This window comes from Oryctolagus cuniculus, chromosome 11, assembly GCF_964237555.1.
Source record: "Oryctolagus cuniculus chromosome 11, mOryCun1.1, whole genome shotgun sequence".
Lineage (NCBI taxonomy): Eukaryota > Metazoa > Chordata > Mammalia > Lagomorpha > Leporidae > Oryctolagus > Oryctolagus cuniculus.
The window spans coordinates 10,032,507-10,055,313 of NC_091442.1; the positions used below are offsets into that span (position 1 = coordinate 10,032,507).

Genomic DNA, 22,807 nt, shown 5'->3' on the forward strand with positions numbered 1-22,807 from the left:
CCCCCCGGCCGCCGCCATCTTGTGCCCCCTCCCCCTCCCGCAGGCAACGCTAAGGGGGATTTTGGCGTCTCCTCAGACACAGCTCCCTCTCTCGGTCCCCGCTGCCGAGGAGCGAGAGGAGCGCGGCCGCCGCCGCCCGCCTGCCCGCGCCGGTGAAGCCGCCTCTCCCACACCCTCCGTCTCCTCCCTCCGCCCCTCCTTTGTCTGCACCGCTCGACGCCGCCGCCGCCGCCCGCGCGGGGACTGGAGCGAGCCGCTCGCGCCGCCGCCCGCCGCTCCGCTGCGCCCGCCGCGCCCCCCGCAGCAGCCGCGGCCGCGGCGCAAGCCGGAGCCCGAGCGCGACGAGGCCCCGGGCGCGCCCTCCCCGCCCTCCCCGCCGTGCCGCCGCCATCCGCCCGCCGCCGCCGCCCGGCCCCCGAGCACGCCGGCCCCGCGCGCGCCTCGAGGCCGAGTCAAGGTAAGCCCCGGCGCCGCCGCGCGCGACCCGCGGCCCGGCCCGGCCCCGCGGGCGCGGGGCGCATTGTTGGCGGCGTTGCCACTCGCCCGGCCGCACGCGCTGCCCCGTGCGTGCTCCCGCGCTGACGGCCGCCCGGCCCTGCTCCGGGGGTCCCGGCGCCGCCGCCGCCTGCAGCCCGAGCCCCTCTCCGCCCCGGGAGCCCGCCGAGGCCGAGCTGCTGCAGCTCGTGGCATCGGCCCCCACCCCGCCCCCAGCCGGAGCCGGGCTCCTCCGGCCCCTGGAGTGGCTCCCTCTCCCCCGCCCCCCGCGAGAGCCCCCCACGCACACCCCCAGTGCCCAGAACGAGCCTTCTGCCAGGTCTGCCCAAGCTTCGCTGGGGGAGGGGGCTGGATTGGGGGGCGGGGAGCACGCCCGGCTCGGAGTGGAAGTCTCGCCGCCCCTGTGCACCCTTGCTCCCCACCACGCCAGCTTCCCTGCCCTCCTGCCCGCCGCCCTGCTCGGCGCGGCGCCTCACGAGCCCTTCTGAGCCCCAACTTTGCAGAGGATGGAAGGAGATGGAATTCCGGGAAGCTGCAGAGAGGCGTTTGTAACGCAATGAATGGGGAGTAGTTCTTTGAGCCCCTCTCATTCACCTCTTCTTTGCTGTGGGCTGCCTGCCTGCTTCCCTCCCCACCCCCAACCTGGATGCTGGAAAAGGCGCGAGTGCTTCTCTTCCTCTTCTGTCCGAGACCGGGCTCCACGGTCCGATGTCCTCTGGCCACACACCCACACCTCCCCGCACACTCGCTGTCGTCTTGATGCTCTTGCAGCCACCGGCTCCTCTGGGTAGTTCTTGTCGGAACCCCATGTCACAGACAAAGGCTTAGGAGGGAAAAGCACCCAACTGCTTCCTGTGTCTGCCCTGATGCTGTCCCTGTCCACACACCCGGTCCCATCCCTGAAGCTTCTTGTGCCCGTGTCTTGAGCCTTCGAGATGGAAAAAACAGAAACTCTTGGGTTGCCGGATACAGTTTCTTTATAAATCTGCATTGTTGCTTCTGGTTTATGGCCATGAAGAAAATACCAGCCCCCACCCAAAATGCACCGCAGCCAAGTCGGCTAAAGGCGATGAGTGTTGGAGTCAGTAGGGGGCGCATTCTCTGCACTGGGTAAGGCTGCAGAGGGGGGAAGGGCCCCCGAGCTAGGACAGGATGTGCTTCACAGCGCCTTCTACAGACCATGGGAAAATGGGCCCAGCAGGGCGCACACACTCGCACTCCGGGTTGGGGAGCCGACAGCAACATGGCGAGGAACCCAGGGAGTCAACTGCAGGGATTTGTATTTCTTTCGAAGAATCTACTATTCTGCATTTTAGGAGTTTGCTCTTTTTCCTTTGACCAAACTGTTGACCCTCAGACCGTCCACACTTGTCCATGATGAATCACCTTGGCCCATCTTTAGTTGACAGATTTCCTTCTCTGGAATTCTGGGATTCTTCCACCTTAAGCTTTGGATGTGTCAACATTTCTTTCCAAGGTCAGGTGGCAAAGGGGATGGTTTCAGAACCTGAGAGTGATGGGTTTGGGGCATTGGTGACTAAACTCCCTTCTTCATAGTTCAACTCTTTCCAAGTCTTGGAGAGGTAAAGCTCATTCTTGAGGGATGTTAGGGCTTTGCGGGGTAGTGAAATGTGTAAGTGTGTAGATGGGTGTCATGATTCGCAAAGCCTTGTGGTAAACATCAAGCCTGGGTTGGGTTCTTCATTGCCCAACTCAACAGACTTGAGTGTGAAATTGTATTCCCTTCCGCTCACTATCTCAGTAGCCAACCACCTTTGCAAAGTGTTGACACCGGTCTTCGGTGAGCACCCACCTTCTTAGGGTGTGTTGATTTCTATAGATTTTACTCCTCTTGTTATTTCCATAGGTGTGAGATGCACAGTGCGAAACCTAGGCCCCAGCTTTTGCACCATGATGCGCAGGGTTGTACTTTTTGTACTGCACTGATAGGTGGCCTAGTGGTTATGCCCTGTACTGCCATTTTGAGGATCTGGACTGCGTTTCCTGCCTTGCTCTTTGGACCACATTGTCAATTCACACCGGTGGGTATATTCATTTTGGAGGGTGGGAACTGCAACAACAGGGAAGCGAGACTACTTCCGCCTTGGTCACCACCAAAGCCAACACTTCCAAAATTTCAGCCTAGCCACATTCCTCAAGGAGCCAGTTAGAGCTGGTTGCCACAGTGGGCTCTTAACACCTGCGAACATAAGAGATGACTTATGGTTAAAGAGAGTATTCTTAAGTTACCAATGTTGTAATCATTTGCATTTTGCACTCTTGTGTGTAAAGTATGTTAAGTACTTACTTACTGTTGCTTTGATGACCAATCTCAAGAGTTGCTAAGCTTCTAAAAGCCTTTAAAGATCTGATCAGAACATGTCTTTCCATATACGTGGTCTCGCTACCAGATTGACAGCGGTTGTTGATACTTACAGTACCATTAAGACTTTGTTGCAAGTATCTTCTGTACCTAAGCTAGCCTACATTCATGGGAAATTGAAGGGGTGTGTTCTTTGATACATAGTTAACCAGTTGATGCTTAAGGGAGAATTTTTTTTGTTGTTGGAGAATTGCAACCAAGTAACATTTTGGTGAATGAAAATGGAGACAGCTTGGTTCAGGTATTTCGCTGGAGGCTACATGGCTTCTACAGTTCTGCGGTAATTATAATAGATATTTAATATAAATGGCATTTGTAATTTTTGAATACTGTGTAGCACTTGTTAAACATATAATTTTAACCCGTGTTTGGTTTGTGATATACAGTTACTTAAGTTCTTAAAATAAGTTATTTGAAGACAACTTCTTGTTTGAGGTGAAGTCTGCAAAGGAGCTTTTGTTTAAATTAACAAATTACAGATAAGACGTGGTGTTAACTGATGTCCTTAGTGGTAATGGCCATTTTCCCTTACAGGAAAACCTTCTGTGAGCTCTTAGAAAGCAGGTATTCTGCAGAGTTTGAAAGGTTTCATGGTTTTGACACTCAAAAACAACAACAAAAAGTGAAACAGTTGGACTTGAAGGCTGGAATTTACAATAGGTAAACTAAGGATTTGTTAAAATGCAGTGAAAAGCCTCAGTAAACTCAGAGCAGGAGGAATGGGTGTTGTGTTGTAGCGGAGACTCCTTCTTTATTCTGGTGCTTGTGGAACGCCAGCCTGAGGCTCGCTGTGAGGCTGCACCTGCAGGCTGACACAGACTCTGTGCAGAAGTGGCGGGCGGGCCGCAGATCTCCTGCTCACCGCTGGCCCTGCCTGTCCTGGAGATCACTGATTTTGAAATATATCTGCTGTGGATATGCAAGGCTCAAATTTCTGTTTTTCTTTCTTAAACTGAAGTGCAGGGAAAGTTGTAATAATACTGTGTATATGGAAGTAAAACTTCACCTTGTTGGACAGATAGTTTTCAGCACCACCTGCGAGTTAACAGCCACATTAGGCTTTTCTCAGGCAAAAAAGGCTTTTAATTTTCATTCCAACACACAGGCATGCATTGATTATTTATATTTGATTAGATACATAGGTGCATAAGGTGTACTATAGGTGAAGTTGCTTTGCTTGTAACTACTTAAAAGTTTCAAAAAAAATGGGAAAACAATTCTCTATAGTCAGAAAATTAAAATCAAAAAGTTGATGAAAAATGGAGTTTATTTTGGGGCAAAAATATTTGAAATTCAAGCCTAGGTTTTTTTATAATCATGTTTTTCCTGACCTTTTTGAGGTATCCTTGTAAGTTGATTGATCATTTCATATGCTGACTGCAGTTTAATATGCAAGGTGGAGCTGTTTGTGATGCAGGGTTGAAATGTGCCTTTTCTCTTCAAGAGTCGTCGATTAGTAACGAGATTGTGTACATAGATGTGGTAGCAGACCCTGGCACAGTGACCCCGTTAATTGAGGGGTGTGCACAAATCACGACTTTTTTTTTCTTTAAGGATTTGGAAATTATTGCCATATTATTAATCAAATAGTCCAAGTATTCAAGTTGTAGCTTGAGAACAGTTTAAGTGTAGGGGGGAAAGCTGCCAGAATTTAACTATAGATTTCTTAAAAAAATAAAAAAAACCTGCTTAAATCTTGGTGAACATTTTTAAAGTTAACAAAAACATGAAATTTTAGTTACAGCATCGCACCAAGGTGCCGGTAACTGCTGTGCGAACTCTGTTAGTCCAGCCTGCACTTCCGAAAGACTTTGACTTCAAGTTAATGTCCTGCAGCCTCGTGGGTCTCAGAGGGGACGTGAGCTCCGTGAGGGCCTCCCTGTCGTCTGTTTGCGGGAGAGTCGTGTACGTTGAGCGGTGTTCATCCAGCAGTTCCAGCGTAGGCACTTAGAGAGCTTGAGTTATGCAGGCTCTTCCTTCCTGGTTGGTCTTCCTGGCTCTGTGAGAGCACGTGGTGGTAACGCTGGAGCAAGCGCTGTGTCTTGTTGAAGTCGCATCCCTCTCAGTTTGTTAGTGTGGAAACCTGGCGTTCAAGTCTAGTTGAAAACAAAACTGTGCTAATATTTTAAATGTAAGAGCTATTTGCTTTTACTGTGTTGGCGTTTTCACTATTGAAACACTAGAAGTCAGGTCATCCATCCGTGTTTTGCCCGGGCGAAGTGGCCGTTGCCGCTTCCTGGGTTGCGTTTGCCTGATCCTGTGCAGTGGAGGGCGGGGAGGATGCGCCTGTTGTTGCCGCTCGCAGTGTCTTTGCGCTGCTCCCGCCTGTGTGTGTTGTCACCTTGAGTGAGTGCCTGTGTGCTTCACCCGGCGGAGAAGGCTCCTCTCACGTTGTCCTGCTGTTCAGACTGGGACGCGCTCATCTGAGTGGTTGTGTGGGGGCCTGTGCATGTGTGTGCAGGCGGTCACAGGTAAGATGTGAGTTAGCTGGGTGCAGTGGCCGCTTTGATTGGAGGTGTAGTCCACTCAGTGGAGGTGTGGAATTCTTCCTGCTGCTTCTGTTCCCAGTTCCCTCAGCTGCCCGTGTGAGTTCTCTGCCCTCTGCCTTTAGGAGTTGTTTGAGGCGCTCTCAGCAAGCTTCCTTGGTGCTGCTGATCCCTACCTTACTTCCCCAGCAGCCGCTAGAGAAATCTTGGAGCCTCTCAAGAGTTTCAGCGGCATTCCAAAAATAAACGTTTGGAGAAGAGGAGAGCTCGGGAGACTTGGGAGAGAGCTCAAGGAGAAGACTGCTCTGAACAGACACACAGTTTAAGATTGAGCTTACGGGGCCAGTAATGTGGCATAGTGGGTACATCTACCACCGCCAGCATTCCATATGGGTGCCAGTCTGTGTACTAGCTGTTCCACTTCTCTCTTCCCTCCCCACCCCACCCCCCGGATTTATTTTATTTATTTGAAAGGCAAAGTCACAGAGACTGAGAGATCTTCCATCTGCTGGTTCACTCCCTAAATGGCCACAACAGCCGTTACTGGGCCAGGCCGAATCCAGGAGCCAGGAGCTTCATCCAGGTCTCCCACTTGGGTGCAGGGGCCCACGTACTTGGGCCATCTTCTGCTGCTTTCCCGGGTGCATTAGCAGGGAGCTGGATTGGAAGTTGAGCAGCCAGGATTTGAACCGGTACCCATATGGGATGCTGACATCAGAGATGGTGGCTTTACCTGTTCTGCCACAGCGCCAGCCCCTGCTCCACTTGTGGTCATCTTCCACTGCTTTAACAAATGCCTAGGCCCCATACCCACGTAGGAGACCTGGATGATGCTCCTGGCTTCCACCAGGCACAGCCCTGGCTGTTGGCAGCCATCTGGGGAGTGAGCCAGCAAGTGAAAAGTCAAGATTTAACTGGAAAACATGCTCATCATATAAGACGGAGTTACGCGTTATTTGACCGGCCTTTGGAATTGCAGAAGTGACCCTGGGTGTCTGCTCTCTGCAGTAAGGCTGTGGCCGTGTGTGAAGGCACTAAGCTGCGGGTTGCTTGTGTTCACTTCTCACGTGACTTGGTTGCTGCCTCTCACGTGAAGAGCTGTCTCTTGCCGGCTGTTCTGGTGCTACAGTAGTGTGAAAGACGTGTCCGTTGTATTTTCCAGGCACTTTGTAAACCATCTCATTCTCTCGGGGCTGTCCTTGTTTCACAAGTAGGGAAGTCAAGGCACCATCGCATCCAGTGCACCACAGGGTGTGTTTCTTGGCTGCCTGGTTCCCAGGCCTGTGCTGGAACACAAGCTTTTATAGTGATCCTGGGAGCTGTTGGGATAATGAGGGCTCGATGCGTGCTTCATGATTTCATAGTGATGTTCTGTGTTTATATGTCAGCTTACTCCCAAGGATCCCGAATGGGCTGTAAGTTAGAGAAGCTGCCCCACACCCACACGAGTAGCCAGTTGTAGACTGCACAGGTGAGTTAGGAAGTAACCTGTCTTGTCTGAAATTACCGGTGTGAGGATCTGAAAAGAAGTTCTGCTGATGGTCCCTTTGCTTTTCCCAGTGCTTTGGTTGGGGCAGTGCTTTCCTTTGAGTAGTCTTTTTGCTTAGACGGATAATTGTTGGCTGGCTTTTACCCTTCCTTCTTCTAAACCTGTTATGCTCCACTTAGGAGCCTGTGCTGATCTGCAGTTCCCTTGACGATCTGTAAAGCTCTTTTCTGGTAAGAGCTAGTGACTTAGTGGAGAATTTGGTCAGCAGTCGTTGTTCCTGGTAGAATTTATTAAACTTTTTGTTTAAGATTTATTTATATGGAAGTCAGAGTCCCAGAGAGGGCGGGGGAGAGACAGTGATCTTTTGTCTGCTGGTTCACTCCCTAAATGACTGCAGTGACTGGAGCTGGGCCGATCAAAGCCAGCTTCTTCATGTCTCCCATGTCCGTGCAGAGGCCCAAGTATTTGGGTAATCTGCTGTCCCTGGCACATTAGGAGGGAACTGGAGCAGCTGGGACTCGATACAGGATGCTGGTGCCACAAGCAGTGGCTTCACCACTTTTCCAAATGCTGGCCCCAGAATCCATTAAACTTTTACTTTGGAATTGTAAACTTGAAGTCAACAGTTAGTATTCTTGCCGTCGTAGAAGAGGCGAGCTGGGAGTGGAGGGCCCCAGGTTCAGGGAATGCTCAGCATCTTGTTCCAGGACTCCTTGTATTTTAGAACAATACAAGAAGAAATACAGGTAACGCTTCCTTCACGAAACTATAAAGATTGAGCCATCAGATGGCAAAACCCGCCACAGAATGCTTTTGGAAAACTGCCTTTAGCTGAGCCTTGACCCTGGGAGATGGATTAGGAAGATTTGAGAATGTGATTTAGACCAATTATTCTATTATTGAATGATGGTTCTGTTATTCCTAATACTGTGTGAAAGTTTTTTCTGAGTAGTTTTGATAGAGCATGGGAAATTAATTATTGGGGCCAGAACAGCGTTGCACCTCAGACCATGTGATGCAGAGATGAGGCACAGCCCTGCAGTGACGCTCCATGTTCATCTCTGCCCTGCTCTTAGGCCCACTTGTGAACTGTTTGTTTTTCACGTTTCCCGTAAGCCAGGCTCTAGGCCTGTGGAGTGCTTGGGTGGCAGCAGAATGCGGGACTCACTCCTGGTTGTGTGTCCCTGCCTTCCTGCAGCGCTCCACCCCACATCCTCCCTAAAATCTAGACCGGTGTGCGAGAAGGTACCCTGGCGCTCTCTAGAGAGCAAGTCATCTCCTTGCCCCCCTTTCAGACGACATTTTGTATGCGCTCTTGACTTGATCAGTCAGGCATTGTCCATCTTCATCTCTGTGCACCATGTGCTCTCTGGAGTACAGCCTGAATCCGTTAGTGAACTGGGAATTCTGGTGGCCACAGGGAGGACTCCTGTCTGTTATCTGAATACTTAAAATAGGACAGGTGGGGATTTCCAGTGATGGGCACTAGGCTTTTTGAAAGGCAGAGCGACAGAGAGAATTGAGAGAGCAATCTTCCATCCAACAATACACTCTCCAAACACCTGCGACAGTTGGAGCTGGGCCAGGCCAAGGCTGGGAGCCTGCAGTGCCATCTGGGTGTCACCCATGGGTGGCAGGGAGCCAAGTACTTTGCTGCCTCCCAGGATGCAGTAGCAGGGAGCTGGATCAGAAGTAGAGTAGCCAGGATTCAAACCAGGCACTGATACAGATGCAGACATCCCAAGCTTAACCTGCTGTGTGAGAACACTCATCTCAGGCACTGGATTCTTTAGTCTGAAGGCCTCAAAAGACTGGTGCCTCACCCACATACTTTTGAGAAAATAAATACGCAGGGTCCAGTGTTGTAGTACAGCAGATTAAGCTGCTGCCTGGGATGCCAGCATCCCTTATCAGGTGCCAGTGTGAGTCCTGGCTGCACTGCTTCCAGTCCAGCTCCCTGCTGATGTGCCTGGGAAGGCTGTGTATGATGGCCCGTGTACCTGGGCCTGTGCCACTCATGTGGTAGACCTGGGTGGAGTTCCAGGCTCCTGGCTTCAACCTGGCCCAGCCTTGGCTGTTGTGACCATTTAGGGAAGGAGCCATCACATGGAAGATCACTCGCTCGTTCTCTCTGCCTCTCCCTCTGTCGCTCTGCCTTTCAAAGAAATAGATCTTTAAAAAATTATGCAAAATCTGGATCACACCTTTATGTTTATCTAACTGTAAGTCACCAGGTTTATTTAAAGCAATTGCAGATGTCTTGCTGCATAGTATTTTAATGGTCACCAAGCTTGTCTCTGGGGTAGGCTTTCGGCACCTGCATACCACATTGGTGGGCTTGGGTTCAAGTCCCAGCTCCACTCCTGATGCCAGTTTCCTACTAATGTTCACTCCAGGAAGTAGCAAGTGATGGCACAAGTGGTCGGGTTCCTGCCACCCACATGGGAAACCTGGATTGAGTTGCTGGTTCCCAGCTTCAGTGTGACCCAAGTCTCAGCCTTTGGAGGTATTTGTGGTGTGAACCAGTATCTTGCTCTTGGGCACACATGCTTGCTCTCTCTATTAAATCAAATTGTGAAGAATATGCTAACTTTTAACTTGAATGGTTCACAGAGATGTATTTGAAATTCTGTATAAAAACACTATTGTGTGTGTATATATAATTTATGAATACACATTATGTGTATGGGAAAATATATGTGTATTCATCAACCACAACTGATTCTCAGGAATAATGGGCCAAGCTTTCCAGAGAGTTATGTCCTGGGAGTGAGCGTGAGGCATAGTGGTTAAGTTACCCTGTCTCATACTGGAGTGCTTAGTTTGAGTCCTGGCTACTCCACCTCCACCTCAGCTTCCTGCCAGTGTGCACTCTGGGAGTGCGCTCAAGTACTTGGGTCCCTGCCGCCCACATAGGAGACTCAGAATGACTTCTGGGCTCCTGGCTTTGGCCCGTCCTAGTCCTTGGAGAGTGAGTAAGTGGAGGGAAGACCTTTCTCCTCCTGTCTCCTGCCTTTCAAGTAAAATGCCAGTTCATAACAGGGAAGGGTGTGAGCAGTACCTGATCGGTTTAAGATAATAATGCTGACTGCTTTGAGGGTTAAGTTGCATCTTCTCCTTTAGCCGCTCTGAGGAAGCAGGCCTCTAGAAGCTAAGGAAGCTTTTTGGGGTGGTAAAGCTTCTAGGTGGTGGAGGCAAAGATAAGCACGGACGTGCCCAGCTCTGGGACGTGATTCTTGACCTCTGCATCTCACCAGCTTTCTCTTCCAGCAGAGGGAAGCCTTGCTGCGCTGCCACACCTTGAAGTTTCGAGGTATAGCGTGTCATGTGTGACTGATAGGTCAGGTAAATTTTTGTCCATGTTAGCACAGTTTTTATTGGAAGGCACAGATTTAGGTTTAGGCTTCTTTCCTCAAACCTCAGCAGTGTGGTTTCACATATCTTTTGGACTGAGTTGGTCTGGAATGGGTGTAGGCTCCTTCCAGGGGATTCTGACGGTTGGCTGAGTCTGGTATCCATGCTGTCTGCTGTCACTTAATTGACTTCCTTTGGTCTTTCGTTTGTTGGTTTCTTTTTAATGAGACCTGAACACAATTGGATTAATCCTCCTAAAGTGGGAATCTTGTCACTTCTCTTCCTCAGTGCCTGTAGCATCTCGGTGCCTTGCGGACCTGGTAGCAGCCCCCAGCTGCACAGTCCTGGCCTGCGTGCTGGCCCCCCAGCACCCCTTCCAGCTTCGTCGTGTGTTGTCACCCGAATCGTGACACAGCAGCTGTCTTGACTCAGCAGCAGTGCCCAGGACACCTGGCTTTCCCGCCTAGGGGGTTGTTGCAGATTTTTTTTTTTAAAGAACAGATTCAGCATACTTCAGTGGCGGCCTCACAGCGTCTTCTCCGAACTCTTTGCTGAGAATGAGTTCTCCCTCTTGCAAAGCTTCCTAGCGCTTAGTCTGTGACACACAGTCCCTTTTTTACTGGGGAAGGTTATGGGGTGTCTTTTCTAAATCACTCAGTCTGCATTTATTGAATCCCTGCTTTGTGCCACCCACACTAGAGATAGACTGGGAAGAGACCCAGGCGAGTTCCTGTTAGTGGGCCTTCTTATCTTGAACAGTGAGACGACACACCCTGGCCCCGCAGCATGTGTTAAGGTTTCTGTGGAGTCTGTCATTTGGGACAGGAAAATTAATCTGCTGAAAAATGATCAACCATGATTTTAATATACAGACATAAATGCCTCTTTACCATTTGTATCCAGTTCTAGTTCCAGGTCATGTTTTGCTAAATCTCTGAAGCCACCTGTCATAAGCACTTAAGGTAAATTAAAACTTTTTAAGTTGCAGTGTGATTTTAATTTTGATGATTGAATATGTGGTCCAACCGCGTTATTTACCACTAGATCATTGACCACGTCAACATGAAAGAAAACAAGCTTTAAAGTGCTGAAATTAAGTTGTTCATTATTTTGTCTTTCAAAAGGCTTTCCACCTTTTCTTAGAACCTCTCCCTCTGCAGTTCTTCTTTTGTAACTATTTGAAAGACAAACTGAAAGTAATTGGAAAATTTAATACATGATATTTCTCTGAAAATCTTTTCGATAGTGCCACATGCTCAGTTTTTCAACTTCTAAAGAATAGTTGCACTCCTCGTTGAAGAAACGCCTGCTGTGCTGAATCCATTAGTCAACGCAGAGTGAACTGCAGCCTCTGTTGCTAGAACAGCACGTTGCTTCGTGCCTCTTGGAGCTGAGCAGATTTACCAGGAAAGTAAACTGTCTGCTGAAGATGTTAGGTTTTGGGGCCAGGGCTGTGGTGTAGTAGGTTAAGCATCTGGCTGCTCCACTTCTGATCCAGCCCCCTGCTGGTGGCCTGGGAAAGCAGTAAAAGATGGCTCAAGTCCTTGAGCCCCTGCACGCATGTGAGAAGCTCCCGGCTCTTGGCTTCAGATCGGACCAGCTCCAGCCATTGTGGTCATTTGTGGAGTCAACCAGCGGATGGAAGACTTCTCTCTCTATCCTTCTGTCTGTAAATGTGCCTCTCAAATAAATAAATCTTAAGTTTTGGTGCCACTCAGTTTCATTAATATATTACCATAAGTCATTCATTTAATAGTATCCAAAATGGTCTGGAGTTTTGTGAAGGTTTCAGGGTTTTACATTTCATCCAGGATTTGCTCTAGAGTATCTTCCCTGTTCCCAGGAATGTTAACAAATGTTTAATTAGTCATAGTTTTGGCAGAGACCCATTATTGATGAATGGCCTTAATTAAAAACCCAGTCTACCCTGCTCTTCAAATTGTACCTTATCTACTTTCTGTGGTCACTGCTAGTGCCTAAAATTTTCAGTAGCGACAATTATTTTTTAAGATTTATTTAGGCCAGCGCCACAGCTCACTTGGCTAATCCTCTGCCTGCGGCACTGGCACCCTGGGTTCTAGTCCCAGTTGGGGCGCCGGATTCTGTCCCGGTTGCTCCTCTTCCAGTACAGCTCTCTGCTGTGGCCTGGGAGTGCAGTGGAGGATGGCCCAAGTGCTTGGGCCCTGCACCCGCATGGGAGACCAGGAGGAAGCACCTGGCTCCTGGCTTCAGATTGGCGCAGCGCACCGGCCATGGCAGCCATTTGAGGGGTGAACCAACGGAGGGAAGACCTTTCTCTCTGCCTCTCTCTCTCTAACTTTGCCTGTCAAAAACAAACAAACAAAAAAAGATTTATTTAATTTTGAAAGAGCAAGCTTCCATCCACTGGTTCAGTCCCCAAATGGCTGCAACAGGTAGGTCTGGACCAGGCCAAAACCAGGAGCTAGGAACTCCTACATGCCTTCTACATGGGTGGCAGGAGCCCAGGTATTTGGTCCATCTGCCACTGCCGTTGCAGGTGCATTAACAAGACTTCAGCCAGCACACCAATATAGGATGCAGGTGACACAAAAATGGCTCCCCAGTAGCCACACATTTTGTTTTTTTAAAGATTTATAATTTTATTTGAAAGAGTTACACAGGGAGAGAAAGGTCTTCCATCCGATGGTTCACTCCCCAGTTGGCTGCGACGGCTGGAGCTGCACCGGCTGGAGCCAGGAGCCTCTTCCAGGTCTCCCACTAGGGTGCAGAGGCCTAAGTACTTGGGCCATCCTCCACCGCTCTCCCAGGCCGTGGTGGAGAGCTGGATCGGAAGAGGAGCAGCCGGGACTAGAACCAGCGCCCATATGGGATGCCGACACCTCAGGCCAGGGCATTAACCCACTGCGCCACAGTGCCGGCCCCCATTTAGGGCATATTAAGAACTATTTAGGCAGAAAGAAAACATAATTCCCCTGCAGGCAGTGGCTTTACCTGCCACGCCACAGTACTGGCCCCAGCCATACATTTTAAACTTCATTGTTGATTATGGTAAAGCCATTTTAGCCTGCCCTCCTTCCCCAACCACTTAATTCTTTGAGGCAGAGAGAGCTCAAGTCCACTGGTTCATTCCCTAAATACTGAAAACAACTGGGTCAAAGCCAGGAGCCACGGACTCAGTCCAGGTTTCCCGCATGAGTAGCAGGGCCCAATCACTTGAGCCATTACCACTGCCTCCCAGGTTGTGCGTATTAGCAGAAAGCTGGGGTCAGGAGCAGGTGTTGAACCAAGTTCTCCTTTATGGGGCGTAGGCACCGTCACTGTGCGGCTAGATGCCGACCCTGCCATTTTTCCGTGTAGCAGTTAATGGCACTGCGTGTACTTGCGTTGTGCAGCAGTCCCTACCGTCCATCATAAGAACTCTTTATATTGCAAAACTGAATTCTCTGCCCACTTAACAGCTTCCTGCCTCCTCCCAGCACCTGCTGCCACTGGTCTACTTTGTAGCTGTGTGAATTCCACTATTCTGAGTACCTTTTAGGAGTAGAAACATGAGGGAGGGTACTTCAGATGTTTGTAGAAAAAAGAAAAGTTTATTTGGGCCAAAGTTTTTTTTGAAGTCCATGCATACAAGGGAACTTCCAAAAGTTCATGAAAAATGCATATTATGAAAAAACTATATGGATTTCAAGAAGTTTTTGAACCAAAACTTCTGATTAACATTTCTCCATGAACTTTTTAAAGTACTCTGGGGTACAATATTTATTCTTTTGTGGCTGATTTCATTTAGCATAATATCGTGAAGGTTCATCCGTGTTTCCAGTAGTCACTTTTTAAAGGGTTTTATTTATTTGAAAGACAGTTATTTTATGTGCTGGTTCCCTCCCCAAATGGCTGCAAAGGCCAGGACTCTGGAACTCCATCGAGGTGTGCCACGTGGGTGGCAGAGGTCCAAGTACTCAGGGCATCTCCCACTGCCTTCCCAGGCACCCCAGCAGGGAGCTGGGTCAAAAGTAGAGCAGCCAGGACTGGAATTCGTGCTCATGTGGGATCCAGGAGTCACAGGTGGTGGCTTAACCCACAGTGCCATAACACCAGTCCCCTAGTAGTCAGATTTTCAAAAATAAACTTAATATTTTTATGAATCCCAATATATCCAAAGTATTGTCATTTCAGTATTATCAATATTTTTAAAAGGCATTTATGAAATATTTTGCATTCTGTTTTTCATACTGTCTTCAAAATCCAAAACCTACTTTATAGTAAAGCACCTATCTCCGTTCAGACTAGCCACACTGCGAGTGTTAGAGAGCCACTGTGGTGAGTGTCTGACATCAGAAAACACAGTTCTTAAAATCAGTTTCTAACAATTGCAAGTTAAGTTCATTTTTCATATGAGTAAATGTTGAAATATGTAGTTTTAAAACATAAAAACAAATCATGTGTTCATTGAAAATCTAGAAGGATAAATATAGCCTGCATTAACAATTGTTTGTTTTGGAGGAAGATTATATAGCTAACATTCTTTGCCTTACCTGTATTTTTTTTTTTTTTTTTTTGAGATAAAATAAACATAGCATACAGTCCACCCATTTAAAGTGGACAGCTCACTGGTACTTACAGCTGCGCAATGGCAACCAAAATCAATTTTAAAGCATTTCATCACTCCAGAAATTCAGTTGCCCTTAGTTTTCTTCTCCTTTCCCGTCTAATTCCCCGAGCCCTAGGCAGCCTTAATCTCCCTTCTATTTCTACAGATGGCCTGTTCTGGACATTTCATGTAAACAGGCGTAATAGGTGGCCTTTTTGTTTCATTCACTTAATATTCTCGAGGCTCTAGTGTGCAGGAGCATGTGTCACCTTGCCTGTTCCTCTCGTGGCTCAGTCACACACCCTCCTCTTTGGATACACGCCTCTGATGTGTTCAGCCAGCAGTTGGAGGTTGGGATTGTTCCTGCTTTTTGAATGTTACAAATAATGCTGTTGGTACCTTCAGAGTCTGGTATAGACTCTGTTCTCATTTCCCAGAACGGAAGGAACCTAGAGACAGTTGAGAGCAGACCACCTCCTCCCAGAGCCTGTTTTCCCCAGAGGCTTAGGGAGGACCGTGCTGAGCGTTAGCAGTGGACGGTGAAGGAGAGCAGGACTCATCTGGTTTTTAACTGTGGTGTTATTTAAGGATGCTAAGGTTTTCTTTTTTTCTTTCTTTTTTTTTTTTTAATTTGAAAGAGTTACAGGGAGGCAAAGGGAAAGAAGAGAGAGAGACATCTTCTCTCTGCTGGTTCACTCCCCAGATGGCTACAATGGCCAGATCTGCGCCAGTCCAAAGCCAGGAGCTTCCTCTGGGTGTCCAATGTGGGTGCAGGGGCCCAAGTGTCTGGGCCATCTTCTACTGCTTTCCTAGGCCATAACACAGAGCTGGATCGGAAGTGGAACAGCCAGGACTTGAACCAGCGCCCATATAGGATGCTGGCACTGCAGGCAGCAGCCTTACCTGCTGCGCCACAGCACCGGCCCCAGCTAAGGTGGTTTTTTATTTGTAAGATATTGCCATTAATATTTGTTTCGGAGAGATCCTGCAGGTGTGACTGTTAAGTGACTTGGCACCCAAAGTGACAAGGGCCTTTAAGGCACGTGTCCTCAAAGCAGAGTTCCTCTTTCATTTCTTCTTTGCGTTGGTGGGATCACCTGACTCACTGTGCAGATTCCCTCATCTCTGTCACCACCGAGCTGGGTTGGCTGAGCTCTGTCAGATCGTTGCAGACGTCGCTGTGGGACCTGCTTCCATCGTCTTAGTGAGAGTCGGTGGGAGCCTCACTGGAGCAGGTGAGGGAGCAGCACCACAGCCTAGGTCTGCCGGGGCCTGGAGGCCTTGCCCCTCGCAACAGGCAGCTCTTCACCTCAGCTGCGACCCTGGGGTTGAGACCAGGACCGGGTTCTTCAAGGGATTCAAAGTGCAGCTTGCTCAGGACAGGTTTTGCTTGGTACTGTGCTGTGGAAGGTGTCTCTGTCTTTTGTCTTTCCAAAGGCCTGTTGTGGACATTTATTGTTTTTCATTTTCAAAACAGAATTTTGTGTCCCTACAGTCTAGAAGACACTAAAGACAGGTGATTGTCACATTTTTAGCAGAGTCTCATTTTCCTCACCAGCTACACTATGAACTAGCTAATGCTGAAATGGGTAGCACTTATTTAAAAAGCGCTTTTTAACTTTTAGTTATTGTAGTCATGTAGCATGACTACCAGCAACACAGATGCACTTCTCAGGAGCATTCGTTTAAAAAGTAATATCCAGAGTTGGAGTAGTGGTCTCTCACTGGATCATCTCCTTAGTGTGTTCACTCGTGGCACCAGGGAGACCAACTGGAACACGTTCCTTAGAGGATGAGCCATGTGATCACAGGCAGAACTGAGTGAGCGTGGTTAACGTGGAGAAGGGGAAGACAGCGTGGGGCGGGTCCTCAAAGTGTGGAAGGCTGTGCTGTGTCTAGGCACCAGGCTCTGTGGCTGAACTGAGGGCTGAAGACAGAACGTGGAGGGGCTGCCTGGTGCCATTCTGTGCCCCACTCAGCTGACCGAGTGAGGCCGTCTCCTGGAGCAGGGTTGTCTATGGAGGGATGCACTGTTTACAGAAAATGGGGTCCATGCTGTGATGGAGTCAGGCAGACACTTGAAACACCAGCGTCTCCTAGCTGAGTGCTGGCGCGAGTGCTGGCTGTTCTGCTTCCGATCCAGCTTTCTGCTAACGCAGCTGGAAGTGCAGATGAAGACCCAGGTGCTGGGGTTCCTGCTGCTCACGTGGGATGCACACGTTGGGCGCTGGCTCCTGGCTGTCCCAGCCCTGGCTATGGTGGGCATTTGAGGAGTGAGCCAGCGAATGAACGCTCAGCCTCTCCCTCCCTCTGCTCCCCGTTTCTCTCTTTCGCTTTGCCTTTGAAGTAGATAAGTCTTTTAAAAATTGTCTTTGGAAAGGATGCTGTATTTTTGTATTACCTTAGTTAGTATCCTTACTAAAGAAACAGTTATGAAATATAAGGAATTCAGTAGTTGCTATAATTAAGAAATTCAGCTTTTTGTGGAAGCAGTGTTGTGTTTGATGCTTTATTAAGCTGTAATTGGGTCTCTTTTACTGTCAGACTGGGAGAATAGTGAGAGTCCAGTGCAGTTACAGTCAGCGTAGAGGGAAGCAGGAATGAGCTGCATTGCCTGCTCGGTGCTTACCCTTAGTCAGCGTCCTGCCTGATGACCCCAAGCAGAACGATGTTCGTGTTCCCGTGAGCTCTCGGGGCAGACGTGTTGTCATCTGCTGAGCAGCTTCTCTGGGAAATCGTAGTTTCCTTGTATCCTCAGTACTGCAGCGCATTGTGAGAAGGAGGCTGAACCTTTTCTTACTTCTGTCTTGCGCAGTTTATCTGCTAACCCAAAAGAGTGTTCTGCCCTCCGTTGTCAGTTACCTGCTCTGTGGTGTTGGGTTAGGGGCAGAGAGAAAATAGGAGACATTGGGGTTGCCTGTCTAAGAAAAGCTTCTGGCGCCTGTAGGGTTTGGGAAGAGACTGCTTCTGTTCAGGACCGTGTGTGTGAGGAAAAGCGCAGTGGGCCACCTGCTGCCAGGCTCAGCGCAGGCTCCTGGGAGCTTGCTCATTGGAGGAAGTATACGTAAACATTTATAACTGGTTTAGTTTAAATGTAGGACTCAGTGATACCTTTAGAGCAAATGAAGTATCTGTCTTCAGATACAGATTCTGAAACAGGAGTGATAAGGGCTTGGGGGTTGTAAAAAGAACTTTGACTTGGACCAGAATCTGAGTCAGTGAGTAATGTATAGACAGATATTGTGTTGCCATGGGGAAGGTAGAAGAGAGCGCACAAATCAGGGGGCTATGTCTTCTTTCTGCCTAAATAGTTCTTAATATGCCCTAAATGGGGGCCGGCGCTGGGGCGCAGTGGGTAATGCCCTGGCCTGAAGTGCTGGCGTCCCATATGGGCGCCGGTTCTAGTCCCGGCTGCTCCTCTTCCAATCCAGCTCTCTGCTGTGGCCTGGGAGAGCTGTGGAGGATGGCCTAAGTGCTTGGGCCCCTGCACCCACGTGGGAGACCTGGAGGAAGCTCCTGGCTCTTGGCTTCTGATCGGCGCAGCTCCAGCCATTGCAGCCAATTGAGGAATGAACCATCGGATGGAAGACCTCTCTCTCTCTGTTTCTGTCTCTGCGTCTCTGTAACTCTGACTTTCAAATAAATAAATAAATCTTTACAAAAAAAAATATGTCCTAAATGTTTCCGCAGAGACATCACAAAGATCTCTTCCAGCTGGTACCTGCCCTTCATAGAGAATCACCAGTGCATCTTAACGTTTTTAGTTAAATTGTTGGTTTCCAAAAACTGAGTTGCAAACCTCAGTGGGTGTTGTCAGCGGCATATAAATGCTTACATCAGCATTAACAGGAGTGCTCTTCAGTATGCAGGCCTGAACTGCTTGCATGTTGATCTGAGTTGATGGTGTTACCAGAATTGAAACTGCTGTATTGGATGGCTTGGACATCCTCTAGTGTCCCTGAACCTGGAAGGCACAGCTGCTCTGGCTTTCCACAGAAGCACCTTGGTCTCCAGCCTCTGTGAGAGGTACTGCCAGAGGGACTGTTGTTCCCTGTGTCTTTAAGTTAGTGATGCCTGAAAAGGCAACACTGCAGTATAAACTATGTTCTGATCCTTTAGGTCTTCTGTGGACTCCCTGTAACTTGTTTACTACTCTGAGAAGACTACTTTTTGTTTTTCTTTTCTTTTTTTAAAGATTCATTTATTTGAAAGTCAGAGTTATACAGAGAGAGGAGAGGCAAAGAGAGAGAGGTCTTCCATCTGATGGTTCACTCCCCAGTTGGCCCCAACGGCTGGAGCTGCACCAATCCGAAGCCAGGAGCTTCTTCCAGGTTTCCCTGGAAGTGCAGGGGCCCAAGCACTTGGGCCATCTTCTACTGCTTTCCCAGGCCATAGTGGAGAGCTGGATGGGAAGTGGAGCAGCCAGGTCTCAAACTGGCACCCATATAGGATGCCGGCGCCTCAGGCCAGGGATTTAACCCGCTGTGCCACAGCGCTGGCCCCTACTTTTTGTTTTTTAAGATTTTATTTATTCAAAAGGTAGAGCTAATGGGGTGGGGGGCTGGGGAGGAGGTCTTCCATCCACTGGTTCCCTCCCCATATGGCCACAAAGGCCGGGCCAAAGCCAGGAGCTTCTTCCAGGTCTCCCATGTGGGTGCAAGGACCCAGGCACTTGGGCCATCTTCTTCTGTTTCTCAGGCACATTAGCAGGGAGCTGGATAAGAAGTGGAGCAGCTGGGACTCGAACTGGTGCCCATATGGGATGCCAGCTCTGCAGATAGGGGACTACCTGGTATGCCACAATGCCAGCCCCAAGAAGACTACTTTTAATTAGAGGACACTTTCAACAACTGTTGGAATTCAGCAATAGCCATTGACTGTTGCGCTGTGCTTGACTGCACACTAGGCCCAGATTCTACATTTCAGTGGAATGTCACTGTAGTGCAAATTTGCATGATGGACTTAATTTTGTTTGTTTTAATGTTTATTTATTCTTTCATCTACTTGAAAGAAGAGTGAGGAGAGAGCCTCCATCCGCTGATTCACTTCCCAATGCCCGCAACATCCAAGGCTGGGTCAGGCCAAAGCCAAGATCCTGGAACTTCATCCGGGTCTCCCATGTGGGTGGCAGGGGCCCAAGCACTTGTACCATCATCTGCTGCCTCCCAGGATGCAACAGCAGGAAGCTGGATCCACAGTGGAGCAGCCAGAACTTGAACTGGCACTCTGATATGGGATGCAGGCATGACAGATGGTGGGTGAACCTGCTGCCCACAGCATCTGCCCCAGGGACTTGGTTTTGGGTAGTGAGTGCTTCAAGGAGATGCTTGCTTACTTGTTTCACCTACAGTTTCCTTTGGAAACAAAAGATTGCACTGCTTTTTAATAAAAGGAAAACTGGTGTGCACTGAGCAGCTCATTCCTGTTAGGTGTCACCAGGAAGAAGGGACCATCCTGGTGCAGCTCTCAGCGCAGTGGCAGAGAGGTTTTTCCTTACCAGAGTCGTAGACTTGCCTCTTGGTGTACCTGATGAACTAGTCATTGTAGTGTCCGTTTAGATTTTGGCTGCCACAGTGTTAGAAAACAGAGTTCCATTGCTGTTGGTGGAAAATAGGACACACACTCGTTTACTGCTGTATTTTCTGGCATGTCAAATTAGCATCATACACTCTTATTCAAAGTTCGATATCATCAAATAATGCAGACTAAAATATTAAGATTTATATGCTAGGACATCCTGTACCAGATCCTCATCAGGATAGTTTAAGGTGTAATCTAGAGAAGTTTGATTTGGAGGCTTATTTCTTTTCTCCTGACTTTTTTTCTGTGGTTGGCCGAGTTTTAACTTTTTTTGTCTTTGTGTTTTGTTTTACGTTCTCACGACACAGGAAGAAATGCTTTTCCTCTGCCCCTAAGAATAGGGTGCGCACCTTGACCTGGTAGTTCTGCAGAGGAGCCACCGCAGCCAAGCCCCACTTGCTGGTGGTCTGTCTCAGGTCTTGCCAGTCTTGTCTTGAGTCTGTAAACCAGTGTCGGGACCTGCTGTGTTCCTCCGTCTTCTGACCCAGAGCCTCTGAGTAGACTCGGCTCTCCAGCAGCCGCACAGCCTCATGAGGGGTTATCAGCTGCTCACCCCCATGCTTCAGGGGCTTCACAGGTGGGGATGTGTCTGCCTCCTTCCCTGTACGATTAGTTTTCATGGGCCAGGTGCTGTCGGCCCTCATTTTCCCTCTTAACACTTGAAGTAGAGTGGTCTTGTGTCTAATACTCAGAGGGGAGAAAGAATCGGATGTGTACTATGTGTATGGCCGTACTTCTTATCCAGCTTAGGGTCTCGGCGAATCCCTTCTCATCCCAGCCTCTTGGCTCTAGCTTCTTCAGCAGGCACGTGGACAGCACCTGGATCGGCAACGCTTCAGTGTTCCGACGCTGACCAGCAGAGCGCGGCTGTGATTTGTGCAGATTGGCGGGAGGGACTGGCGATTGATTCAGCAGTGAATTTAAGTCGCTCTTAAAGATCAGTGGCTTCAGTCCAGTTCATCAGATGATAGATGCCTACCAAAAAGATAAAGCACTTGGAAGTGTTCACTTGTCATTGAACTTTTCCCAGTTCCATTAGAAAATGCTTGGCTTTTTCCCTATAGTGTTTTTGTTTTTGTTTAATGAAGAGGGGAAAGGCATTTTTAGAATAACTGTCTTTTTTTTTTTTTTTTAATTTATTTGCTTACATGAAAGTCAGTTACACAGAGCGCACACGAGAGGTCTTCCATCTGCTGGTTCACTCCCCAATTGGCCCCAACAGCCGGAGCTGTGCCAATCTAATCCCAGGAGCCAGGAGCTTCCTCCAGGTCTTACCATGTGGGTGCAGGAGCCCAAGGACTTGGGCCATTGCCCACTGCTTTCCCGGGCCATAGCAGAGAGCTGGATTGGAAATGGAGCAGCCAGGACTCGAACCAGCACCCATATAGGATGCGCCAGCCACAGAATAACTGTGGCTTCTGACAAACTAGTATTCTTGACCTGGTTCGGAATACCATATCTTCCCTCCTAATTGTTTTCCCTCTTGCATGTCCCGTCTCCCAGGAGGTCCACTGAGTCCCTTGGCTGCAGTGGAGGCTGTGCTTGCCTGAGAGGGCCGTGGGGGGCAGTTGCTGCTCTCTTGCAGGCACGGCTGTGTGTAGACCGTAAGCGATGTCAGGAGGAAGGCTTTGCCTCCTTCCGCTCCCCTCATGCTCCAACAGATCCCGACTGCTTTTCAGCATCGCTGTCAGCCGTTTGGGTGCCCGTGCACCTCTGTATTGACCAGTGGCTATAGAGGTGGTCAGCCCAAGTCGTGTATACTCTGTTGTACTGGGGGAGGGACCTTCTGACTGACAGCACGTGAGTTGTGGTGAGGCAGGCAAAAACGGATGTCTGAATTCTCCTGCCTGAGGGCCCGCTGTGTGCTCCGGGTGCGGTGGGCCGTTGTTGAAGGGGAGGGAGAGAAGTGTCGTGCTCCCCTCTGTCCCTGGCAGTGTCGGGGCTCTGAGAGGCAGAGGTGCCGTTCTCTTACGTTGGTGTCCCCCTTGTATGCCCTGAGCTGAAGGGAGCGCTCCGTCAGAACAGTGATGCTGGTGTGCTGACATCAGCCCCGGGTGCCCCAGGGGGCTGTGGAGAAAAGGCGAGCTCGGGGAGCCCGCGCACTGCGTCCTGCGCAGCCTTTGCCGTACTGTAGGGCGTCTCTCCCTGAGAGTAGTAGTGGAAATGTTTGCTTTTTAGTTCTTCGCATTCAGAAATGAGGAAAGCAGCCTTAGTTTCAGGCAGAAGCACTTTTCTCCTTTGTTCCTACTCTGTGTATAAGTGTGGGCCCCTTGTCCAGTCCAGACTTCTGATTCAGAAGAGGTTGGGGAGGAGGCAGGAATAACTCTTGCAGGCGTTTTAAAAGAAAAATCGAATGGATGACAGTAATGAACCTTGGAGCCAGGTATTGATGTGAATGTGTAACTCTTGGGAACAGCCGTAGGCCCTTGTGTTCTGGCTTGTCACTCAGA

At 49.2% G+C, this 22,807-nt stretch overlaps 1 protein-coding gene and 1 long non-coding RNA gene across 6 annotated transcripts in view; one reads left to right on the forward strand and one right to left on the reverse strand.

Annotated features, from left to right (window-relative positions):
- Positions 1 to 22,807, reverse strand: part of LOC127487350 (uncharacterized) — a 1,183,652-nt gene that overhangs the window by 773,435 nt on the left and 387,410 nt on the right. The gene's annotated exons all lie outside the window — the stretch shown is intronic.
- ADNP (activity dependent neuroprotector homeobox) overlaps positions 1 to 22,807 on the forward strand; it is a 37,520-nt gene that overhangs the window by 4,347 nt on the left and 10,366 nt on the right. Inside the window, exons 1-2 of one of the 5 annotated variants that reach the window (XM_051832611.2) lie at positions 324 to 457; positions 2,363 to 2,537. The exons of 1 other annotated variant lie outside the window; for it this stretch is intronic. The gene's annotated coding sequence lies outside the window, so the exon portion shown is untranslated. Of the gene's footprint in view, positions 1 to 322; positions 458 to 838; positions 2,538 to 22,807 lie in introns of those variants that run through there. 3 more of the 5 variants (XM_051832612.2, XM_051832614.2, XM_008250427.4) reach the window with 3 other exon arrangements.